This window comes from Ambystoma mexicanum, chromosome 12 (genome assembly GCF_040938575.1).
Source record: "Ambystoma mexicanum isolate Mex_15411 chromosome 12, UKY_AmexF1_1, whole genome shotgun sequence".
In the NCBI taxonomy this organism is placed as follows: domain Eukaryota; kingdom Metazoa; phylum Chordata; class Amphibia; order Caudata; family Ambystomatidae; genus Ambystoma; species Ambystoma mexicanum.
This window is the reverse complement of record NC_090936.1, coordinates 701903259-701916953: the sequence shown is the minus strand read 5'-3', so window position 1 is coordinate 701916953 and position 13695 is coordinate 701903259.

Genomic DNA, 13695 nt, shown 5'->3' with positions numbered 1-13695 from the left:
AAAACACAGTATGATTTGTTAAGCAGGATAGTTGAAAAGCGTTAATTGTATACAATTGTACATATACATTCACTCTTTTGACACTCATAAACAGTTGTAAGGGAGGAAAGGTCTTTTCAGCCCCCCCTGACATTCCCACGTGAAATGGATCTTGTGTTTACCCAAATGGCGGGAGACGTCCCCATGTTTGTTTGTCTGTTCTAATAATTTGGCCTCAATGTGATCACAAACAAGACGGTAAACAAAGCCATCTGGTGAGACATACAGACTCCATTTTGTGCCACCCTAAAATGCCATCTTTTTCTAGGCCCCATCATGATTTCTAAAAAGCTATCTCTCCCTCTGGACACTGCCGCGCACAGAAAGCCCATAATCCCTCTCCACCTCTTGGCAGCTACACACAGACCCATTTCTCACGAAACTGCTTGTCCATGTATTGTTGCAAATATTCAGTATTCTTCTCTCTTACTCTGAGCTCATTGCCCTGCATGTGACCAGAGCAAACCCTAGCCTGCATGCTCATCTGTCTCTACAAACCTGCCTGTGCCACCTTGACCCCCACCTTTAGAAGTTACAGCTTACATATCCTTTGCCCCTCCATGCTCTTTGAACGTAACTGCTGGAAGATCCTTCCCCCGGACCACCCTAAATTGCCCACCATATACCTAATCCCGTGTGATCATATATCCTCCTCTAAACTAACATCCATCCATTTGTTTGAATTGTGAGGCATCAGGGAGAATAAATCACAGATCAGACTCTGTAGATAAGACACCTTGGAGAAGGGCCAAATGTACCCTTTCCCCCATAAAGGCAGGGGTGACAATGTGCATATATCGGTCCACATTTTATAGCCACCTCCATCTAAGTAATGGTTTCATGTCTAATATTACTCTTTGCCTGTCAATGGTCATGGTGTAGATTAGATTAGTTAGGATTGTGACACTTTGTGAACTAAGCCTGACGTTCACCCTGTGAAGATGAGACCAGCTGACCCATTTGCCAACAGACCGCCCCAGCCACAGCAACCAATTGGAGCCTGACATCACCTACACTCCGTACTGTGCCATGTGGGCCAACCAACTGAAACTGTTATATTGTACTATATGTCGTTAAATCACGCATGACGGTTTTTTGGTTCTTATTGTGCTGTCTGTGAATTGTTTGGCAGAGCGCTCTCAGGTCAGCAGAGTTCTCTGCGTGCATATGTTTATTGATATAAAACTTTGTTCAACTTTCAATCTATCTCCTGGTCTCATTCCCTACTGGGGTTCGTCCACTTATTTGGTATATTTTGTATGATGTTGGGACCGGGCGCCTTCACAGTACATTCTATGTACTATGTTTGGTACAACATTAGTGTGTGCTACACTGTTGTTGTAATGACTTGAACAATCATTGGGTCATTAGCGAAAACAAGCCATATTGGATTAAACAAAACCTACTACAATTATGTCAGTGTAAGTGTGATATTATGTTTGTTTGGAGTGTGTTGCTGTTAAAGACATTTTTAAGTAGTTATATTCCTGTTGGCATATTCTAACTACATTAGACTTTAGAAGAAGTTTTCTAGTAACAAGAATTGTGATGGCATAGTTCAAGTGTATTTAATGAAGTGTATTTTGTAAGTAGTTATATGCCTGTTGGCCTATTCTAACTATCTTGACTTTTAAAAGTAGTATTGTAGTGTTATGCATGTAGTTAAATACCTGTTGGCGTATTCTAAGTGTTATTGTGCTACAGTTTAGTGAGTACATTTGGGTTGAAGGAATATTAAGTAGGTATTTGTGAGATTTGCTGGTAACCTATGTTTTGGAGTAATGGAGGTGTGGTTACATGCAAACCAACCACTTCTTTTGTTGGCATATGCCATATAGTGCCCTGAACTGGTTGTGGCACCATTGTGGTATATTATACCTACTGTTGTGAAGGTTGTGTTCCCAAGAGATACTTGCCATGTCTAATGTTCTTATTTATTTTTCATCTGCTTTTATTTAGAAAAAATTTACACACAGTGCTGCTATAAATGTACATATACATATTTTAACTTTCATGAAATTGCTCCTAAAAAGAAATATTTCTAAACACACAGCTTTGTACGTATTTGCTACTTGATGTGAGGAGGTGCAAAATGCTGCAATACATGGCAATTTCTAGAGTGGTTAACAAAGATAATATGCTTATTGAGAAGCTTATTACAGGGTAAATAGCAGGAAATCTGTATAGATATTTGTAAAATAAAATACTTAAAAAACATAAGCATTCCTGCACTATGTCTTGTTAGATACAAATGTTGTTGAATTTGCAAATAGACATTTTGAAGAGATTTACATTGGTTTCGGATGCATATGGCTGTGAATAACAGAAGATATGTACTCTCAGAGTTCAAGTGTATGTCTGAAGTGGTGAACTGAGGTGACAGAGTTACATGTTGAGTTTTTGTATGTGATTGTTGTTCTTTTTATCATAGGGTGAAAATGACTTGGCCAGGGTCAGCTTTCGCATGCTGTCAATCGTGTGAATCCAGTCTGTACGCATCAAATCTCCCTTTACCTTCAAATCGATTAGACATTACGGTCTCCACATTACTCTCACAATCTACCAAAACCCCAAACTCCACAGACTTTAATTTGAGGAGAAAGGACGATGAATACTGCTCAATGTGCTTACCAATATCCTAATAGAATGAATTTACCTGTGGGGTCATGATCAATCTGTAGAGGGAAATAAGCCTCCATTCAACATTTGACCGTTAGAACCTCAAGCCCAGCTCATATCTTAAGCTTGCAATTAGTAAGCTTTAAGGGAGGCCCAAGACACCCTTCCATATTCAACGCACCATTCTCAACCAGTTTGTTTCGCATGCCAGGGGTTTTACTTCAAGCCCATACAAAATAACTGGGATCACTTTAGCAGTATAGAACTTAATAACGGGCAGTAAGGTACATTTGTAAAATGTAGCCAAAAGTTTTCTCATTTGGGCTGTTAACTGGGAGATCGTCCCAATAAAGTCTTACTCAATTTGACTTATTCTCAGAAAGATGTATAATACAATACCCAATTATAACACCTCGATCACAACCAGAATTGTGTGTTTTTCCATTGCCCACTTAAAGTTTGCCACATGCCTCCCTGGTCTTCTGAAGACCATTGTGTTTGACTTACCTGGGTTAATCACCAGATCATTTTCTTTTGCGAATGTCCCCAGAGAATTAAAAAGATGCTGCAGACCAACTGCAGTGTGGTCCAGGAGGTTGATATGATCAGCGTAAGCATATGCCGTCCACCTGATGGGTCGATTACTGATCTTAGGTATGTCCAACGTGACTGAATCCAGTGCTATCACTATATTCACTAAGTAGAGTTTGAAGGGGAGCGAGGCCACCAGGCACCCCCCCCTGTCTTACTCCCCTCTCAACCTCCACCGGTTCAGACAAATGACCCATGGCCTCTAACCTGACGCTCAGAGTAATGTCCTCATGAAAGTTCGCTAACATAGCCACAAGTGGTTTTGGGGCCCCCCAACTCTCCAGATTTCCCCAAAGCCGATTTCTATTGACTGTGTCAAATACTCTGGAGAGATCTATCCAATCCCCAAAGAGCATGAGACCCCTCTTTACCAAAGACTTTTCACTAAAAATCCCCAAAATTTCCATTCAGGCCCATCGACAGACCCTGACAAACTGCAGCATGGAATCTTGACAAGATATTGTTTTCCTGTCCCACTGATCAAACTCCCTCAAAAGTAACCCCACAAATAACTTGCTTTGCACATCAAGGAGGGTGATCCGATGATAGTTTGCTTGATCAGCGCAGTCACCACCTTGAAAATAGAAATAACTATTGAAGTCTTCCACGACAGGGGAAATTGTCTTCTTTCCAAAATGTTCTGAAAGTGGAGAGCCAGTAACCTAGACCACAAGACAACGTTCCAGTTGAGAACTTGATATGTCAGGCCATTTATTCCTGCCGCCCTAGAGGCAAATGACTTGCCAATCAGTTCTGCCATCAGATTCTCTGGATGGTCCAAGTCCCAAGGTACACTGGGAATCCTAAAGCACAACCTTTTATAAAGGCTACCAAAATGGGTACACCACCTTGCCTCTGTCATTGCATTACTCTGGAGGCTTGCTTGGGGAGTCTCCAATTGTTTCAGTAAGGCCCAAAAATTGCGTGAATTATTATTACTCAATGCACTCAACATCAACTCTCCGTCTTTTTGAAGGCAAAGGGATCTGCATCCCCAAGACCAATTCCTGTAGTGCCTTCTAAGATCCCCCAATCTTTTTTTGTAGTCCTCTGGATCCAGATCTCTGTCCCCCATATCCCTCACTGCTCTATGCAGCTTCATCTTTCTGACCCAGGAGTCTTCATCAAAGACATGATTATAAGCAGGGCACACTTGAAACTCCATTCTAATGGGGTGCTCAACCATCCACAAAAAATCTTTGAAGTTTGATGGACTACAGTTGCTCCTCAGGGTGGACTCAGATTTTGCCTCAAAGAGCCTTTGAAGCTCATTATTTAGGCATATCCTATTCCGTATGTACTTTATCAACATGTTCTTACCGCTATTAACAATTACAAGTTGGTAATAGCGTAACCCTAGGCCAGAAAGATCCCAAATCACAGACGCCTCTAGGTAACCATCCCTTACCTGAAAATTAATACAGGTCTCAAAAATCTGGGAGGTAACAATGCGAAATCAATAGTTGAACTAGAGCGACCCCGTCTCCAAGTCTCTGCCGCGGGCACATTGCCCTCTATCGCCCCATTCGCCATAACCAAGTTCCACTAAGCCAGGAATGATACCCCTCTCCTTCCTGAGGCCGTGACTCTTTTTGGGGTCGATCTATCTTGACAGAATTGTGTGTCAATACATTGAGAATTAAAATTCCCTGCCAAGATGGCATCTACTCATGGATGGTCTACATGTACCCTAGTCAATAATTCTGCTGGGTAATCCAGGACGTTTGTGAGTTCAGAACAGGCAGGGTTCCAATATCTGTTGATAATTATCAATGATTGCATTCTATTTGGTACTCGTAGCCCTGATTTAGCAGCCAATATTCCTTTTATTTTGGATGAGATCAATTCCATCTCCACTATTGTGGAATTTCTAGCAGCGATAATAAAGCTACAGAAGGGTCTGCCCCCGTTCTGATGTGATACCGGCTGGTGCAGTATGGTAAATCCATCCATCTGAAATGGGTTAATAAACCACATTTCCTGGAGAAAGACTAGGTCATTGCTTCTAAAGCTAGTCTTTTTCATATCCCTGCATAGAACTGGGGCCCGTATACTCCAACTCACAAAACACCACTCATTGTTACTAATGATGCAACCCCACCCTCAGTTTCTGCAGTACATGGGCAAGAATTTTTAGGAGTAAAGACCAAGCATTTAACTGTTGGTTGGACTGCTGGTTTAGTCTTCATTTAATGGGACTGTATCAGTTGTACGTTCAGTATTAGCATGTCTACCCCTTTTGACATCCCGACCCCTGCCAGGCCCTCCAGAGCTAACCTTTATTTTCCTATCTGGGAGGGCTGTGTAAACCTGCAGGCCCAGCTTCTCGAGGTCCCACCTAGATTTGATACCCACCTCTGCCAGTAGGACAGGGTCCTCGAGTGGAAAACTGACAAATTCAATGTTTTGTGTAGAAACAGATACAAATCCTGGTTCTTTTTGTACAAGGCCAAAATAGTTCCATGATTAAGAGATTTATATTCCCTGCCTTTCGTGGAATACCTCAGCCAAAGTCTCTGGATAGTAAAAGGGGCTATCTCATCCTCCTAAAACAATACCTCTTGATCTGTCTCTTGAACCCCTTCGACTCCCCTTTCATTGGTCATTACACACGGCTTCATCCTTTTAGCACCCACCACATGTAATGCCCCTTCCATCGTTTTTCCTGATGAGGACAGGACCCTCCCTAACATCAACCAATTTTAGAGAGCCTTCAAATAGTGACATCAAAGTACTGCACTGGCCAACCTCCCTGAATGTTATTCTTCTCCTGCAGAAAAATGTTGTTCACTTAAGGACATCCCGGACACCGGGTGTGTTCTTAGAACAGTTCCATCTTGGTTGCGAATGGTACGGACAGGTATAGTGTCCTTAGGACACCCCCATTTGTTCATTTACGGACATCCCGGACACTGAGTGTGTTCTAAGAACAGTTCCATCTTTGCTTGTGAATGGTACGGACAGGTATAGTGTCCTTAGGACATCCCTATTTTGTTGATTACGGACATTCCGGACTGGCACGTTGTCCGCAGACACTTTAACTGCTTTTAAAAAAAAATAAGACACAAAGGATTTAATTAAAAGACACATAATTTTTTTTTTATTATATACAGATACACAATTTATGAAAGAGAGGGGGAAGCAGAAACTGATACAAATACAGGGGAATTAGGGGTTTGGAGAGGATGGATGGGAGGGGATGAAAGGATGGAAGTCTCATCAAAACGTTTTTCTTGGTGTTGAGGGTTTGGGGATAGTTGACTGGGACATGGAGAGGGGGAACAGGTACATGTGGGACAATGGTATTTAATTTTTTCTTTTATGTGGTCCTCCACAAAATGTTTCAAAATATTGACATTTAATACTAATAATTCCATGAATCAGGCACTTAATGTCCGTGGACATGTTCGGACAATAGCACCACTACCCAAAATGTCTCGGGGGGTATGTTTAATTGTTATATCATAACATATGAACATTTTACAAATTCACAATCCAGGACACATACACATTATATGTAGTAATAAATAAGAAGTGTAACCCATATATATAACACACTAACCATTCATTTAAATACAATATTTTCTAAAATGGATTATACCAAAAGAAGAAAGATAGGCTTCCAACATGATTACCTCACAGAAACTCCACAAATAAGAGCAACAGCAGATCTACAGACCCCTCAGAACACACCTTACCTGAAATAGTAAGTGTACTGCATGTTACTCATATATTTGTAAACTTTCTGTATTAGATACAAAAAAGAATGATATTATGTTTTTTTTCTCACAGAAATGTCTAGTGCTCTGGAGTGGCTAGAGGAGCATTTCCCACGTGAGAAAATGTCAGAAGATAGGGAATCTAATGGTAGACACTTTACTATATAAACTAATTAATTAATATCATTTTATATACATTTAAAATACATATATTTTTTGTACAGACCATACAAAAATTGAAAATACTAATGAAAAAGCTGTATTGGATAAGAGTCTTCAGCACATAGAAGACAAAATGGACCTACTCTTGGCAAATTTTAATACATTTAAAAACTTTGTGGAGGATCACTTCAAACAAACAACTACATACCATTGTCCCACATGTACCTGTCCCCCCTCACCATATCCCAGTCAATTATCCCCAAACCCTCTCCATGAACCAAAACGTTTTGATGAGACTTCCATCCCTTCTTCACCTCATATAAATCCTATTGAAACCCCTAATTCTCCTGTTTTTGTTTCAGTTTCTGCCCCACCTTCTCGGTCATAAATTTAACATACATGTAAAATAAAGTAAAATTATTATATTGTGTCCTAATTCATTTCTTTTCTTTTTTTAAAAAAAAGCAATTCAGGTGTCCGCGGACAGCGCGGGTGTTCGGAATATCCGTAAAGATAAGAACACTATACTTGTCCGTACTGTTCACTAGCAAGTTGAAACTGTTCTAAGAACACACGCAGTGTCCTGAAATGTTTGTCAATGGACGAAATGTGGGTGTCCTGAGGACGCTGTCCGAATTGTTCGCTGGCAAGATGAAAGTGTTCTTAGAACATATTATGTGTCCTGGGATGTTCGTAAATAAACCAAAATGGGTGTATCCTGAGGACGCTATGCCTGTCCGTATTGTTCGCAGGCAAGTTGAAACTGTTCCAAGAACACAGGCTGTGTCCTAAAATGTTCATAAAGAAACAAAATGGAAGTGTCCTTAGGACGCTATGCCTGTCCATAATGTTCGCAGGCAATTTGAAACTGTTCTGAGAACACACGCGGTGTCCTGAGATGTTCGTCAATGGAAGAAATGTGGGTATCCTGACGACGCTGTCCATATTGTTCGCTGGCAAGATGAAAGTGTTCTTAGAACATATTATGTGTCGTGGGATGTTTGTAAATATACAAAATGAGGGTGTCCTGAGGTCGCTTTGCCTGTCTGTATTGTTCGCAGGCAAGTTGAAATTGTTCTAAGAACACAGGCTGTGTCCTAAAATGTTCGTAAAGAAACAAAATGGGAGTGTCCTGAGGATACTCTGCCGGTCCATATTGTTCGCGGGCAAGTTGAAACTGTTCTAAGAACAAACGACTGGCCGTAACAGTTAGTTTCACTTGTGACACACTTTTAATCACTTCAGGACCTGAACAGTGTCCGTAGAACACCAACGCGCATGCGCAAAATAGTTTCAGTGCATTTGTTGTCCTGCGGACTCCCGCTCCCTTTGCGGACATGTTCGCGAAGCTATTGTGTGACCGTGCCCACAATCAGCGTATGTTCTGATTGCGAACACTGTTCATGTCCCCAAACAATTTAAAACTACATTTTCAAGTAATCTACAATATTTTCAAACAAAAACTCACCATAGAACAAGTCCCACATAGTAATCCTGAGTTTCTAAATACTTTTTGTGACTTTTTGACCCCTCATTTCTGTTAGATCTGTCCACGGACAGCGCACATGTACGCGAAACGCGCACAAGCACCCCTATAAAAGACCACACCCTAGAGCTCATTCTCATTGTGTTTCTGGCTATCTTACAGAGCACAGCGAATTCTGCTGCCAATTTGCAGATTTCCATCGCGAACTTGATGGCATCCGTGGCTCCACTACTGCCACCTGGTGCTGCATCTGCCTCAGCACCACCCCCACTCCCTCTACCACCACCACCTCCCCAAGGGCCTGAAGAGGGGAACAGGAGCGAGGATGCACAGGAGGAAGAAGAGGATGATGAGAATGAGATAGTGGAAGTCCCTACTACCATTCGTGGTAATGGTCCTAAGGCGCGTGCAAACCAAGTCACCTGTAATGAGTGCAAAATGGTACTCAGTCGCGGGAGGCATGATTCAAACAGCTTTGGGACAACTACCATGAAGCGACACCTAAAGTCATTCCACTCGGGGACCGTTCACAAAGTTGTACCTTGCGAGGAGCGTAGCAGGTTGACTTCATCCTCTGTTTCCGATCCTGTCACCACAAGGTACACTCCTGTGGGACAGCGTATTCCTCAAGCTGCCTCACAGGCCGTACGCAATGCTGATGACTCTTACCTTTCGAGAGTCACAGTTGTGTTTATGTACTGTGACGCAGTACTGTGCAGGGGGGAGAGACTTCGTAGTGCTTTTGAGGCTATCGTTTCAGAGCACGAGAAGGTCTGCTCACTACCCAAGTGAAACCCACTCTACATCTTCCTCTCTCAGCTCGCCCTTTCTTTTCCCTGTGGTTGGAGTCCCCCCTTACACTCCTTTCCCCTCCTCTCCTAGTGTGTCTTGTATAAAAAACCCAAAACATGTAAAACAAAAATAAAAGAAAAAGGCTCTTTTCAGAGTCGCCTATTACAGTTGAAAAATAGAAGTGAAAATAAATGAAGCAGGACCCTGTGTATTTTTTAGAAGTCCACGGACATCTAAAATTTTGGGGTGCTATCCTATCATAACCATTGCATTTTTATCTGGGAGGAAGTGGTGGCTCTAAAAAGAGCCTTTTGGTGGTGTTTATTTGTGTTTGAAAAATGTGCAATGCTCAACACCTACTATAAAATGGATGCTGTAATTCCAAAAAAGGTTGCAATGCATTTTGTACATTTCTCAAAAAAATTTGGTTGCCAGCATAAGTAAGATGGACTTCATCTCTGCGAAAAATGTATGTACTACGAATGATAATATTTTGATTGTGAAAAGAGGACATGCCAAAATCTCTTAGAAAGGCACAAACAGCCTTATTGAGTTTGCACCTCGCTTTCTCCATTTGTGGACCAAATGAAGAAGAACAAAGCCACGTTTGTCTATGCGCAATCCGTGTCAAGTCAAATGTGTCCATGACCTTCCCAAGTCCTTCTTTCATTGCAAATTGCAAAATAATTCCAGACACATGTCCTAAACTGTTCCCTCCACACTGAATTACAATTATGTCTGGATGTTGCTCTGTCTCCAAAGTAGCACAGAGAGGTAGCAAGTCCAACCACTTCATTCCACGTACTCCATGCCAGTGCACTTCCACATGTGGGAATCTAAGATCTACAGCTACTCCACAGCTTTCTGCATGCACCTTCAACCAATGTATCCACGAGTCTCCCAAAATCCAAACAATCTGTTTTCTGATTCACACAGCCATAGCTATCTGTTCTTCTCTCAGCAAAAAGAGTATCTGAGAAACTCTCTCCTGGCACAACACACCCACTAAACTTTCGTGACCAATCCCTTTCTCTGCCCATTCTCATTTGCATGGCTCCCCAACCCAAAAATCCCCGGATGTAACACCCGATGTCCGCGGACCACTGCCATGCCCGCGGACATATCGTAACATGAACAGTCCTTCTGCCATTTCCTTTTCACTTTCTGTGCCATTCCCTCATTGGATATAGCTAAAAAGTCACATGAACATCCACCAATCACATCTCAGACCTCTACATCTAACTGCATCATCATAGATCAGCACTTTAAATGTACTGTTAATCTCTCTGAGTACAAGTGTCATATCATTGGAAAGCACCTTTTACCAGAAATACTGTACAAGTCTCCAAGATGTCTACTTGCAGCTGCATGTATATCCATATGCATGGATACAAACTACAGGTATGCATATTTTCTATATAGTACATGTACAATTTTTATAGATTCATATAAACAGATTAACTGACTTTTAGCTTGTATAATCTATAAAATGAATTTACTTTCATTTTTTCCATCTCCTAAAATCAACTGTCACTTCCAAATCTATCTGCTATTTAATTTCTTTTTACACACACATTTTCAAAGCATGTTGAATTATACATATTTAAAGTACAATATGAAGAGTTAACATACTCAAACAAAATTGCATGCACACAGTATGTTCAAAAATCAAACAACAATACTTGTACAAAAATATAAACATTTATTTACTTATATTTTTATACTGCGCAAGCAGCCCATGGCATTGAGGCACTGTTACTTACAAGAGCTTAGTTACAGAAATAGTGGTATTCGGTGGTACACTATGAATTCCACAAGGCATACAAATGATATTTTGGTTGGTACAGTTAGTCATTACAATACAGTTTATGCATTAAGAACATATGATATATATTCAACTGGTGCAACGCATCTTATGTGAATAAGATAGTTTTCATGATTTTGAGGAAGGCGCTGAGGGTCAATGTCAATTAAAAAAATCTATGTCTAAATTAAAAACAATGCTATATACACAATTCCTTATTTGTTTCCTTTACAATTGTAGTGAAGACCATTCTCCTGAAAAGAAGCAGCCGAATTTGAAGTACAAAGAACAACTAAGAAAAAACCTTCTCATTTCAGAAAAAAAGTAAGTCGAATACCACCATATTATTTGTACTACTATTAAAACACACAGTAAGGTTAATTCATGCTATTTCAGTGTCTAAAAATAGAGATTGTGCACCATTCTGTCTATAAATCCCCATTTCTTAAACAGAGATTTACAGGCAGAATGACGCACAATTTCTGAGTTTTCGACACACAAATAACCCAACTCAACCCCTGGAATTTTGATATTATAGAACAAACAACTGTTTTAATTGTATACCATTAGATTTACTATTTCTACTTCTCCACACCACCAGCTTACTTTCTACTATCATCTGAACCCCATTTTAGTAGCACATAAATTCAAGACTAGCCATCCCAACTAGTTGTAGTTGCCCAATGCACAATGACACACCATTACATACATCTTTATTATCTTACTCACACACTCATGCAATCAGCACACAAAAATTAAGAACACCCCATCCCATACCTTCTTTATTTTTTTCAACAGACCCTAAAGAATGCCTACCAAAAATCAGGTCCGTAGAAAGCAACGCAGAAACAGAGCAAATGAAAATAGAATTGTCCAAAACAAGCATCTATCTATAGCAGAATTTGTAAAAAAAAGTTAAAACAAAACAGCTAATACAGTCATTTAGCGAAACATTTAGCGAAACAACAACAGAAACTTTGCCTCCTCTATCAAAGTGTAAAACAAACCACAAAACAATTAACAAAAAATCAGCTACCACTACAGATAAAACTGCTCCTATACATCTTGATATAGTGCAAACTAAGCATACCAAAAAATTTATTTTAGCAAAAATGTTCCATCACAGAGTCCTGCAAAATCTTATAAAAACAGGAGAGAAATCAAACTCAACCCTTAAAATCTATGGTAGGAAATTAATCTTAGAAGCGTTGATAGACAGTGCAATCCTTCTCAAAAGAAAGTAATTTATTTTAGTGTTAAACAAAATGAAACCACTAACAAAACTAATGACTAAATTACAAAAAAGACTTCTCAATAAACCAAATGTCAACAGAAATAACTTCTTAAGTATCTGTGGAGGTGAATGGAGTCACACTACGAGCACAGAACCATACTTTAATGAAGAAGCATACAAACAAAAGCAAACAAATACAAATGCCATACATAGCAGTGGACGAGTTTATGAAAAAGTTAATAATACCATAATGGAACAAGAAATACTGCTTAGAAACATATCCCCAGAAAACTTAGAATTACCTCTCCATTCAACTGAATCAGAACGTTTAGTATACAAATGGCCATGCACACCAATGTGTAACATTCCCAAAGAATCTTTCAAGTCTTTACGCCAATTTCTCAATCAATATGTGAAAGGCAAAGACAAAATGAAAATTAAACTACTGCAAAATTTGGATACCAGTCCAGTGCGCAAGTACACAGGACTACAAGGACATTCATTGGCCTGCATTTCAGGACCTACTTGCAAAACCACCTTCCATAATATCAAAATGATATCAAAACATCATTCAACTATAATAAATCTAGTCTATAAACTGTACTATGCTAAAAGTCCTGCTTTAGCACCAGCCAATTTAAATAACATTCTTTTACGTGGTACAGCAAAAGACTTACTTGAAGAAATCGACCATATCCAGAAAAAATATTTTGCAAGTGAAAGCCACTTACAGAATGAAATAGCTTTAAAGCAAATTAGCAACAATTCTATGCATGGCAACCTTCTACTACACACATACAAAAAAGAAATACTGAAATTTAAAAGTACATCTGCTGAAGTACCAAACCATGTGTGTTTATTTTGCCGTAGAACTTTCAATAAAAGTAACACAAAAACTGTACACATAACATATAAAATAGAAGACAATGAAGATTCTAAATGGTTTGAATTAGCTCTCTACCTTATAGCAGAAAACAAATATGAAATAACTGACCCCTTAATACTTTGCAGTTAATGCACTACAAAACTTGACAACAACCAAACTTGTTGTGCTATCACAAATAATTTGGAATTATTTCCACTACCAAAACCCCTACAACAACTCAATTTATATGAGAGCATCATAATTCAAACAGTGCACCCCTTTCAAGCAATAATACGCCTTCAATCAAAAACAGCAACATTACCTTCCCCTGAATTAGTGAAAGGGATTTGTGGAAAAGTAGTGTATTTTCCATTAGATCTAAAA